The 13,575-nt window shown below is 43.0% G+C and overlaps 1 protein-coding gene across 6 annotated transcripts in view; it reads left to right on the forward strand.

Moving 5' to 3' along the window:
* LOC307025432 (uncharacterized protein) overlaps positions 1-13,575 on the forward strand; it is a 44,215-nt gene that overhangs the window by 19,929 nt on the left and 10,711 nt on the right. For 2 of the 6 annotated variants that reach the window (XR_013804162.1, XR_013804166.1), the window contains exon 2: positions 8,990-9,054. The exons of the other annotated variants lie outside the window; for them this stretch is intronic. The gene's annotated coding sequence lies outside the window, so the exon portion shown is untranslated. The remainder of the gene's footprint in view (positions 1-8,989; positions 9,055-13,575) is intronic. 6 annotated transcript variants of the gene reach the window in all.

Below are 13,575 nucleotides of genomic sequence, written 5' to 3' on the forward strand. Positions count from 1 at the left end.
TCCAAGAGTAACCTTTCCACGTCAGGTGTTATGTATGCTAGCAGCAACACGCAGAGTTAACTCAGTTATAAAAACATAGGTTAATGATTAGAGGTAACTGAATTAGTTATTTTGTTAAAGTTTCAGCTATTCTGTTTACAGTTCTGTCATCACATTATTTAATATGATTTGTTAAAACATTGTTGTTTCTTTTGATGTGAAATATTATGCATTTAATTAAAATAAAAAGCAATGTTAGTTTTGTTCACAATTTGTTGAGTTAGTTTACCTTATTTCTTGTCAAAAGAACCGTTAATACTATCGTTGAAAGGACCGGATCGATAAGCAGTATTGATATAAGTAGTAGTACAGTTAAAACCTTAACGATCCGAATAATCGATTAATCGTTTCATTAATCGATAGATTAATCGATTATCAAATTAGTCGTTTGTTGCAGCCCTACTGGCCTGTGCTCTGTTTGCTGTGGTTGTGAAGAGTCTTTCTTTCATATTGTCTGCCACTGCTCGGATGAACTGAACAGAGTCAATTATGGGAGACCTGCCAACTCTTAACTCCTCTCCCTTGAATTCCATCACTTCCTCTGCCTGACTGGCATCAACTGCATGTTGTCCTGGGTAGCGATTGAAACTTTCTATGCGTTTGACATACGTCGTCATGACGTTATGGGCCTTTGGGAGTGTGGTCTTCCTGTTCTGAAGAATTTCTGACAAGTTCTTAAGTTCTGTCAAAACATCTGCCATCAGTGCAACACTTTTCAGGAAGTTGATGGAGCACAACTTAGAAAGCAGACCTTTGAATTTGGCCCTCTCTCTGCTGTCCCTTGTATCATCCTCTGATGCCTCACGGAAATGTTGTGCCAAGGCTGGATAAGACTGCCAAACTGCAGAGACTGCCCTCCATGAAGAAGCTACCCAGCGAACACTGAATACTTTTCCAATCCTCCTGAGGGCGATGTCCAGGTTGTGAGCAAATTCACTCAGCTGCCGCATGTTTTTTGGTGACTGGCTATATAATGAATATAGGCTGTCCATGAATGCCTGGAAGTCCTTTGTTCCCCCTGTCACATCCAGTGCCTGGTCAACAGCAAGCTCCAGTCTGTGATTAAGGCAGTGCCATAGTATGATGCCTGGGAAGTCATCCTGGAGCAACTTCCCAACACCTGACTTCACTCCCAGCATGACACTGGTCCCATCACTGCAAAATCCAATGAGGATTTCTCTCAGCAACTCAACAGTGAAGCCATTTTTAAGCAAGCAACCCATAATCTGTTCCTTGATATGAGCAGCAGACATACTATCCAGCTCAACCAGGTCCAACGGAAAGGCAATGGGCTCCATATTCCATCAACACTAGCCTTCAGGAACACAATTAGTGTTGATTTGTGCCCAACACTGGTTGACTCATCAGCCAATACTGTGATTTTGCTCTTGGTCTCTATTATCTTTTTTAGAGGTTCCTTTTTCATCTGTGATGACGCATGCTCAATTATGTCAACACAGACAGTTTTGCTATGCATTTGCATGATGCAGGTCAATCAGACTCTCAAAGTCTGTGAAAGGCTTGTTGTTCTTGGCCACATAATAGGCTGTCATGAATACCTTGGCAGTAGACTCAAACACAGACTCCTGACTACTCGTGTTCATGTTCAGAAGAATATCTTTATTTGCTGTCTGAAGAATCTTGACTGCTTCATTATGTGCTGCAGAGTTATTGTGCTCACGGGTTTTTTTGTGCAGTGATGAAAGCTGGACATCCCTTGATTGACCGGCTGGGATTATCTTTCCATCAGCCCACTGAATAGCAATATTAACACCACGGGATGCCATGACGCCCAGATCCTTCACATCATGACATGGAGTACAGCCTAGCCTTCCATTGTGAGCATACATCCATTCATTTTTCTGTTTGAACTGTTCATATTGTCCTTCTTTCCATATAGAAGGGTATGCAGTAGGGCTAGCATCACCTGTGGTGGCTTCTGAGGGACCTGCTGCCACTTCTTCTGGCTGAGTCTCCTCTTCCTCCCTCTGGGCCTCAACTGTTATAAATTAGAATAAAAATGTATAACTAAATTCAGCAGACAGTCAAAAATGTACAAGTCTCTTTCTTTCTTTGAATTTTCAGAATATTGGTTACATAAATTAAAATACTAATAAAATAAAATGTCTCAAAATGTATGCCACAATGTGCAGATTAAAATAGAAGATATCAAAGCAAAATATTTAATGTTAAAATAGTATGCTGTGTACATGTTGTGTTCTGACTGAGTAAGATAGCCATTGACTATATAGAGCAGGGGTGCCCAACCTTTTTTTAACCAAGACGGCAGCGATCGTTGACGGGGGGAGGTTATTAACTATAGTTATTTGACCACAATATTTGACCACAATTACAGTTTATTTTATTTTCAACTATATTCTTCTTCTTCTTCATATTACTACTACTATTATTATTATTGTTATTGTATATGTAATATTTTTGACTCCCTTCTCTTTTTCAATTGAGGAATGAGGGTGCATAACATTCAACTGGGGGTAAAATGCACCCTTATGCACCCCCGTAGAATCGGGCCTGGAGGTGGCCAAACTACGGCCCGCGGGCCACATGCGGCCCGTTAATCTGTTTAATGCGGCCCGTCCAATATTGGTATAAATGAGCCAGGGTTCCCGCGCTGATCTTAAAAAGCCTTAAAGTCTAAAATCCAACGATCCAATTTTTATTTATGTTATCCCCCCTCTGTCCACACGCCGCGCGCACCGCGAAAAGTCCCTTCCTCCCTGGTCGTCGCAGCTGCGCGTGGACGTCGCCCCGCGCGCGGGAGAATGAGATTAAAACAACCCTCAGCCCGACATGAATCAAGACGGAACCAAACAATGCCCCCCCGGCCCGGCTGTCACATTGATACATCATTGTGGCTCCTGAGCCAAAACGTTTGGCCACCCCTGTTGTAGGACATTAACGATAAAACAGAATATTGTTGTTCTACTTTTAGACATATCGCGATCGACTGGGGATCGACTGGGGATCGACTGGTTGGGCATCCCATATAGAGATATACAGTTTGCTAGTTAGCTAACTTATTATATTCATCATGGCCAGGTTCATGTCCATTCTCTGGGCTAAATAAGCATCATCACCTGTTTCATCTGTGGGCGTTGTTTTTCTAATTTTAAGCACATTCTGAGTTTCTTCATCACTCTCCTTTCTCTTAAACATCTGAAGAATCGTCGTTTGCATTTTTGCTTTAATTACCACGTAGCCTAATGTCCTAGCTGTCATTCAGTCACTCCATTATTTTCTCCTCCCGCTGTTCTGATCAAGTGGGAAAAAGCTAATATGTGACCCGCTCTATCGAAATCAGTCGGAAGTCGCAACGGCTCATTTCAAAATAAACGTGGATTTGCGTAAAAAAATAGTTTTTCGGGGTTCGGGTGTTCTGTTTGATTTTAAATAAACAAAGTCTTGGCTTTCAGAATATGAAACTTGTTTCGGCAAATTCAGATGATAAATACAACTTAGAAGCTTGTAACAGCATAATTACAAGCGGAGAACGGAGTAACTTGAGGTCACAGCAGGCATAACAACAGCCGGTGTTTCTCGTTAGTGTTTTCCCCGGGAAACAAACACAATACGCACAAACGCAAAAATACACAAACACACACACACGTATACACACACACACACTCGCGAGCTTCCCCCTGACCAGTAATCCAAACCAAAATATCTTCCCTTAGTAGTATAAATTCCACGAGTGGAGCTGTCAATTCTTCCTGGTCCTCCGGACCGCCTGGAAATCTCTTACCGGTACTAAGGACCGGGTAGGACCGGCACACTTTCAACACTGCTCTTACGGCCCGTCTACACAGCAGCGTTAAAAAAATCTTCCAACGCTTCCAAAGCTTCTCTGCCCATTCACTTTGAATGGGGTGACGTCACTTTGCCTCGCTTTTTGCCGAACTGCATTGTGGGGAAGCAAGGCAAAGATTTCTAGGATTTTCAGGATTCAAAAGTTGAGCAATGTTCAACTTTTGATGCTGAGGTGGAAGTGTCAACCAATCAAATCCAGTTTATGCAAATCTGACAGTACAAGCGCTAGCCAATCTAGCAAATCAACCGGTTCTTTACAACCAGTAACTATTTACCGGTATACAAACCGGAGGAACCAGGCATGGAGGGGGATCGCAGAGACAGTGGGTGAAACTGGTAGGTTTTCGCCTGTTTGGGGATTTTATATCCAGTTTACTTCGTTTTAACATTTAACGTTTAAAAAAAAATTCCCAAGCTTTCAGACACGCCCACCTCCAAGACTTTCAAGATTGTTTCAAAGCTGCTGTGTAGACGGGCCGTTATATAGTGAAGCTTTTTATAGACTGCTTACACTAAAATGCTAACTCAAAAATATTAACTCAAAATAAAACTTTTGTATTGATTGATTTTGTTTGTTGATTTGTTTATAAAACAGGAAGGGAGCAATCCAACTTAAGGCCAAAGCTTCAACAACACACATATATGGAAAATAATGGTGATTGTCGAAAGACTAACATTTAGAAAGCAGAGGTTCTACGTCCCTACTGACAGCCAGAGGTGGTGCTTTAGCACTGGATATGTCCTTCGCGCGCATGCGCAGCTCGAGTACCAATAACAACAAAGTCACCTGTGACCCACGTGACACCGGCTATATCTACCGCTGTCGTCAGAGGATCTGTTCCTTTCATCTTATCGCTGCGCAAGAGTACCGTGGCTACATTCTTGTAGCCTACAGCGTTCAGTTTGAACGTTTGATCTGAGGGATTTGACTGCAAACATTTCACAAAATGTAGCATTATATTCACAGTTCACCTTTTGGTTTAAGATAATGTTAGGTAGTAGTTATTGTATAAGAAGGGAAATAATTAGAGTGTGTATGTGTGTGAGTGCTGGGGGGGGGGTGGGTGTTGTCTCTCATTACTGCTATCAGCAAGTGAAGTGGAAACCTGGAGATAAGGAACACTGACATGTATCTCTTCACTCTCTCTCTGTCTGTCTTCAGTTTATTTGCTTTGCTCGACGGTGTGTTTCCTCTGAGCTGCAGCACAGGGTGCTGGGGGTGGGGGGGTGATGGAATGCTCTGCTTTATTTCTCCCTCTGAGTTCATCAGTGTGAGCATAGTTGAGTGTTAGAGTGTGTGATGATGAGGATGTAGCAAAAGGACTTGGACACAGGGGATAAAAATACTCAAACCTCTTCTCTTATTCACATCCCCCCCCCCCCCCCCCCCCCCCCCCCCCCCCCCCCCAGAGCTACTCCATCTCCACCTGCAGCGCCCTAAATTCTCCTCCAATCCCTTTAAGCTCGTCTTGAGGAGATAGACAAACAGAACATCCAGGACCGGGCATTTTCAAATCACTTTTCCCGGTTATTCTTTATCGATGTTGTCTGTGAGATCACTGCCTTTATACACATTGTTGTTTGGGATCAGTGGATAACAAAGGACAGATTACAGTCAGATTACTGCGGTTTAAATGGAGAACCCTCTTTTGAATCCTTATACTTATACCTTCTTCATCAACGCAGTGCTCTGTTTTCCACTTATAAGCTCACGACTGGATGCAGCTAGTTATAAAGGCACCCAGTGGTGGGAAGTGTTTGAGTAGATTCACTCAGGAACTCAACCTAAGTACAAATTAAAGCTGCAAGCAGCGAGGATCGGGCCTACGCACATCCACACGCCAGGGCACTTCCAGGATCCCTGTGAACGCAGAACACAAGAGAAACCTTTTTATTTAATAAGGAATTAATTAATCTAGTCAACTATTCAAACTAAAGATCAAATATGGTTATTAAATCCCAGAAAACTGCCATAAATTGCTATGACATGCATCAGCAGCATTTTTGCAAAAAACAGTATATTGCACTTCTCCATATGTGGACCTCACAGCGTAGTTCTCATGTAAATGTGATAATGTTTGTCACATAAGGCTGACTTCCTGTTAACAGTAGGTTGCGCTATGACTATTGTTCATTATTCACCTGTAAAAGTCTTCAGGCTGGGACTCTTATTAAGCACAAAACATGATGAGCAGGTTGGAGACTGAAAGCCCGAGCTACAAAAACCTTCAGTGTCATGGTGAGTGTCTCAAAATGGCGGCCACGCTACGGTCAGTGCGTGCCATGTAACAGAAAGCTTTTAAAGAATTGTAATCTTTATGGTCTACGTTGATCTCTATGATGCTACTGATCAAATGTGAAGTCGATATGAATAAATTAAGCAAAAAAATTGCCAAGAATACATACAACAAATCACACAATTCAAAAAGGCCAACTTTCTGTTGATTTGAGATAGTCCCAACCAACAAGTCTACTTGTGCTAAACATGCCTGTTACGTATTCCACCTTGCCACAACAAAACACAATATCCATTTCAGTCTACTAAGTTCACCACTGTGAACGCATTCTCCAAGTTTGGTGCATCTACACCAGGGTTCGCGGCTCGCCATTCTTTAATTGGTTGCTCGCATGGCAGTAGGCTAAAAAAAGGGGTGATAGATATGATTATACAGTGCATTCACATAAAAACAAGCAGGCCTTTTACATATAACCCATTAAAACACTGAACGTGTTCGCTCTATTAGCCTACAAATAATATATAATATTAGTTGATAAAGATGCAAAAATAGACAAGAAACAAGATATTTAAACTTTTCCTCCCGACACTATCTCGCTGCCTATGGAATGCCGTTCAAGCCAAAATTAAATAAATCCATAAATAATTAAATAAATAAAAAATATATATATGTCTATGAAATAAATAAATAAGGTTATGAAATACATTCTGAAATAAATAAATAAGGCAATAAATATATATAAATGTACATTTAAATACACATTTATTTATTTCATGGAACTTTTATTTCATAATGCCACATTTATTTATTTCAGGGGACTTGTATTTCATAATGCCACATTTATTTATTCCAGGGGACTTGTACGGTGGCCGGCAGGTACAAACGCGGAACAACGGCCAAAAACGGATACATTAGCAGGAAACAGCTGCAAATAATGAAATGAAAAACAAACAAATCCTGAAACCAAATGCAACCAAAAAACGCTGCATTTACAGAAATGATGCAAACTAAATACAACACACAAACCCCGAAAACAAATGCAACAGAAAAACGCTGCAAAGTAACAAACCCCAAAACAAATACAAACCCCAAAACACATACAAACCCCAAAACACACAGTGCTCCAGGCCTCTAGGGGGCGCACTACGTGGAACAGATTGATGTCTGAAGAATGAGAACGAACGTAGAACGAACGAGAACGAACGAACGAGAACGAACGAGAACGAACGAGAGTGATGCAAATTGAAGCCGGAGGAAACAAAGTTGATCAAAGTGGAAAAAGTCGATATATAAGAAGGTAAGTTTTGTTTTGATACAAAGAGCGTCACATTTACCCAGCTAGCGTTAGCTTGTTTGGTAAAAGAGCTTGCAAGTCAAGAGACAGCATTGTGCACCTAAATGTAACTCTTGACATCATATAGATATATTATATGAGGAGTTGGTTTATTGTGCCCCAATTGAAATCCTAATGTAAGAGTTAAAGGATGTCGACAATATAATGTACCTTGGTCAGTTTGGACTTATCGTGGCATTTATTCTTAATTAAAGTGAATTTATTTTATTTCAGTTACTCATTTGTGTGTATGCAGGAGTGGGACATTCCAAATGTTCCAAAAGTGAGCATTCCACGAATGGACAACAGTTTGCCAGGGTAAAGTAAAATGTTGTCAACATATTATATTGTGCCACAAGAAGCAGAATGTTTTAACAGTACAGTAGTTTGAATATATTTGTTATTTACCTTTATCAGACCTATCAGGCACCCACAACCAGCGTCTGATCGGGTAAGACTGATTAAAAATGTAATTATACCATGTAGGTTTGAATTTGTGAACATTAAATCAATAAATACTAGGGCTGTCAAGTTATGAACGCCACTAATTATTTTAACGCGATTAACACATGTGTATTTTTTGTCCTCGGCCGCCCCGTAGTTTCAGAGCGCATCAAGTTTAAAATACCATCTACAGCTGATGCTGACAGCCCCACTCCTGCCGTCCGCTTGCGGCAGACCACACTTCCACGCTCACCGGCAGGCACCGACTGGCCATCGGGAGGGCCGGGAGGGTGTGTGTATGTGTGGCGCGAGAGAGAGACCTTACGTGTATTGTTGTTGTTGTTAGCATCTGGTGCTAGCTAGCTGTACTAACGGATATAAGGAGCTGTTTAACAGAGGAGCGACATTTTGCCGACAAGTGCGCCGAGCACTTGACTTTATGCAGGTAGCCAGACAGTGGGACATTGTATGAACAGACAGCACACTCAGCACGGATAGTGCAACATGATTGCAGCGTCCAGGCAGCTCCCGTTCGAGCATATGCCTTGAGTTGCACATAGCTCCAACGATCTATCACACACACACACACAATGAGCACAAAAGTTGTATTTACAAGTAGCCTATTAAAAGTAAGCAGGGGACACCAAACCAACTGAGACCTGTCTGTCCGCCGCATCTACGCACACACATAAACACACTGTACCACACGCACCTACACACGGTAACACACACACACACACACACACACACACACACACACTTTGTATTGTATTATTGTATGAGAGAGGTTCCAGGTTGAATTGAGGCGAATATTTGTAATGTTCAGAGGTTGTTGTGTTTAATATTCCTGAAAATATTTGTCATTGTTCAAATGATAATAAACATTAGCATAAAGCATATTTGTCCACTCATATGTTGATAAGAGTATTAAAAACTTGAAAAATATTCCTCTAAGGTACATTTAGAACAGATAAAAAATGTGCGATTAATTTGCGATTAGTCGCGATTAACTATGGACAATCATGCAATTAATCGCGATTAAATATTTTAATCGACTGACAGCCCTAATAAATACCTTTGTTTGCACTTATTTCCTGGGTAAAAATAGGATGGAGCACCAACCCCATTCCAGGAAGAGGTCCAATCTGCCTTGGGTCAGAACCACTTCTATAGGTAAACGATGTTGACAGTTGCATCGTGACACAGTTGTTTGGTGTGTATCTCTATTTGTACATTTGTTTGTTTGTATAGCCTCCAATCACAGTGTGTAATATTGCCAGGAAGCAGAACAATTATACTTTTATACATTTCCAAATGACACCCACAACATTTGACATCTTCGTGAAGACGATACAAAAAACACCCACAAATATTTTTCAAAGATCATATATTGTTTCTTGCATCCATTTCAAATGTTTACAAGCATTGTGCAGGACTATGACAACAGTGCTGTTGTCAGTTTAGAACCCAATGTATTGAAAAAAGAAAAGGAAGAGGATCGACATCCTTTTGTAAATATGACTGTCATGCATATATTATGTATTTGAAAGTAATTATGACCAGGGGCGGACTGGAACTAAAATTCAGCCCTGGAAACTGTCAAATGTTAGAAATCCGCTGTTTATTATTTAAAGTTTTACGTCCGATTATCTCCTTTTTCCCTACCTATACACAGCTCCAGTTTGGGCATTGGCCTGTCATCAGATTTCATTTTTAGTTGCTGCTGTAGCGGAAGTTTAGTACAATTTTATGAAATACTCCAGGGGCCGTATTCACAAAGGATCTTAGGGCTAAAAGTAGCTCCTAACTGGCGAATTTAGGAGAAACTCCTAAACATAATGGGCGTGTCAGTCTTAAATTTAGGACTCCTAATTTTATTCACTAAGAGCAATTCACAAAGTATTTTAGGCCTAAAAGTAGCACCTAAGTCTGGGAGAGCTTAAAAGTCCTCGAGAGGACTCCTAACTCAGTAAGACCTATTCACAAAGAATCTGAAAATGGCTGCGAGACGAAATGTTTTGGAGACAATGGAAGACTGTGAATTGATCAAGAGATATAGGCTAAATCGTGAGGGTATCAAACTTGTTGTGGAATTAGTGCGGGATGCAATAACATCCCCGATTAACAGGAATAATCCGATTAGTCCGGAAATAAAATGTTTGGCAACACTACGATATTTAGCAACAGGGAAAATGCAACTTTGCAATGCCGCCGATTTAGGAATATCGCAACCATCAGTCAGCCGTGCCATAAACCAAACCATCAACGCGCTCTCTAGACCACATATCATCCAACAGTTTATCCGTTTTCCTTTGGACAATCAACAACTACACAGGATCAAAGCCAACTTCATGGCAATTGCAGGTATGCCCGGTCTGGTCGGTGCTATTGACGGGACGCACATAAAAATAATTGCGCCATCAAAAGATGAGGACGTGTTCGTCAATAGAAAGAAAGTACATTCCATCAACACGCAGATTGTTTTCATTCATCATGATAGGGGGACTTGAACGGCGGTATGGGCTGTTATTGAAAGTGTTTAAGTGCTGGAAATATGCACATTGGATAATAGTTTGCAGGGTGCTTTTAATTGTCTCCTTGATTTAATGCAATTTACGTATTTTTATTGTTTGCTCTCTCTCTCTTTAACGTGCATATACAACGTCATTATCGTGGTCTGCACAAACTTGTCATCATGCGTGTATTCTGCTAACTGCACTGTCCATAACTATTTGATAGGAATACATTTCTAGCCTAGGCTATTTCCTTGTTTTTCGGTGATTTAGTGGACTCGTTTGTGGGATGTTGCGGATGAGTTTCAGCGAGAACGCCTGCTCTGAACAACCAATCACCGTACTGACCGCTTCTAAACTCATGCACGAGAATCAACGTCATCCATAGCAACGGCGCGTCACTCTTAGTTCACTCTTAATGAATTATCCTTAGTATGAGTAGGTGTCAGCGGCTTTGTGAATAACTTTTAAGAAAAGACTCCTACGTAAAATGTTTTAGCGCGAGTTAGGAGCACTCCTACCGGTTAAGATAAAATGCTTTGTGAATACGGCCTCAGATCTCCACCCTCCATAATTGCACTTGCTTCAGTTGCTTGTCACTTTTTAAGGGCGGTGATGACAGTTAGAGTACGAACTGAAGTTGATGCGATTTGATTGGATTGTCAGGCATGACGTGAGCCTCATCTGATTGGTCAATCCCTCCATTTTTTTTCACCAAGGGAAGCCAATTTCGGCTAGCCTCCTCTCGCAACAGAGAGTGCAATCTACTGTTTCACCATAACATCTAGAGGGGCGCTGTTTCACTCTTTCTAAAATACTCAATGAGAATGGGGGAGAGATGGGCCGGCAGAATAATTACCGAAACTAAACAAAGTGTTTTTATTTATTTATTAAAATTATTACTACAATCCAAAAAAACAGGGGAACCCTGGCTTCCCTTGGCCTCCAGGAGAAAACGCCTCTGAGTTCAAGGGATAATTCTCACCCACCTCTTGCTCTGCACGTGTGCCAGTTGAGATGGTTCTTCCAGCAGCTCAACTCTGTCCCTCATCATGAACGCAGGAGGCTGGCTGTATATCTGAACTTGCGCTCTTCATCATCTTGCACTTGTTCTAAGCTGCTGCTGATAGTGCTTGTAGCGCTGCTGCCAAAAAGGTCTGTACATTTGCGATATTTATATGCTTCATCTGCGAGTGAGTTCACCTTTTTTTCTCTTGCCTTCTCGACCCCACCTTTTTCTTTTCGTTTTCTTTGATTTTTATCCATGTTTTTTCATTCTCCCTGTCTGCCGAGGCGTCTAATCCCTTCTCTTTGTGTGGCCGGTCTTTTCTTCTCCGTGTGTGATTATTTGACAGATAAGAACCACACAACTGCATTAGCGGCCGCTGTCGCCCTTTGTCGGCCGTCAGCGCAACTTAAATTATGACGTTAAGCTATTTCTTTTTTAAAGGGCCGGCCGGCCGTCAACGGCCCTTGACGACCGGCCATTCTGTGGTTCTCCAGATTCTACAGATGGCCGCCCCTCTGGGTGACTTTCCCAGCCGCTCACTGTCTCAAAATCTGATTCTAAATGTATAATTTTCTCTATAAAAATAGAACTAATACTAATGTATCCGGATGCTCCCTTCATGGGAGATTTTGCGGCGGGACGGGTCATCAGGGAATATCACAGCTTTATTGCTGGGGCCCCACAATTAATGGCACATCCCCTGACGCAGTGCTACGGGAAGTGGAAACACAGATGCATGCTAACGGAGTGGATGGACAGGACGCTGAAACAGGGTTACTCACTCCAGTTTTCCAGCACCCCTCCCCCGTTTACAGGCATAAAAGAGGCAAAGCTATCATCCCATAGGGAGGTTCAGACTTTAGTGCAAAAACAGGTGGTATCTGTTGTGCGTACACGGGACAGAGAGAGGGGGCATTATTCTCTGTATTTTCTGGTGCCCAAGAAACAGGTGAATTCAGGCCCATTCTGGATCTCCGTGGTCTGAATCTTCACATTGTACGCAAAACCTTCCAGATGTTGACTGTGAAACGGTTATTGGAACTGGTGCAGCCAGGCGATTGGTTTACAACCATCGACCTGAAGGACGCCTACTTTCATGTCGGAATTGCTCCGAAACACAGAAAGTATTTACGTTTTGCCTTCCAGGGGCTGGCCTACGAGTACAACAGGCTGCCGTTCGGCTACTCGCTGTCACCACGCACGTTCAGGAAGAGCATGGAGGTGGCACTCCAGCCGCTGCGCAGCCGAGGCATGAGAGTATTCTTTGACCTAGACGACCTCATAGTTATGGCCTGCTCCAGGGAACGGGCAATGTGTCATACGGCTCTATTGATCCTGCATCTAACCGAGTTAGGATTTCCGGTCGATTGGAAGAAGAGCGCCCCCATGCCTCAACAACAGGTATTGTATTTGGGAGTGGTGCTCGATGCAGGCAGGCTACGCGCCACCCTGTCAGAGAGCAGACAGGCATCCTTGCTACAGGCAGTTTGCAGACTGCGACAGGGCGCAACAGTGAAGGCTTTAACTGTTATGCAGACCCTAGGTCTCAAGGCAGCGGCTCACGTTGTGGTCCCGCTGGGGTTACTGCATATGCGCCGCCTGCAGAGGTGGTTCTCCAGCCTGTGTTTAGATCTCAAGAGACACAAACGGCGGCTGGTGACCATCCCCCCCTCGGTGAGGGGCAACCTCCGGTTTTGGGGGTCCCCGGATCAACTCCGGAGGGGGCCCCCACTGGGACGGGTGATCTCCCACATCTCAGTGTTCACGGATGCATCCGGAACGGGATGGGGAGGAACCTGCCTCGGGGAAGCTGTAGGAGGGTGCTGTTCTCTGACAGAGACGCGGCACATCAACCTTCTAGAGCTGCGGGCAGTGATATTAGTCCTCCAACATTTCTCTGAGAGCCCTACACATTGCGGGTCTGGAGAACAGGGGGGGCGACCTCATGTCGAGGGGCCCCTGCCAGACGAGTGGACGCTTCACCCAGAGGCGGTGAAGCAGATCTGGGCCCGGTTCGGGACAGCAAGAGGTGAATCTGTTCGCCAGCCGTTGCAACACCCACTGCGCACTGTGGTTCTCCATGGCTCGGAGCGACGACCCTCCTTTGTGGGTGGACGCGTTTGTACACGAGCCATGGCCAAATAAGCTGCTTTATGCCTTTCCACCGTTACT

The sequence above is a fragment of the Notothenia rossii genome (genome assembly GCF_949606895.1).
Source record: "Notothenia rossii genome assembly, chromosome: 11".
NCBI classification, from domain to species: Eukaryota; Metazoa; Chordata; class Actinopteri; order Perciformes; family Nototheniidae; genus Notothenia; species Notothenia rossii.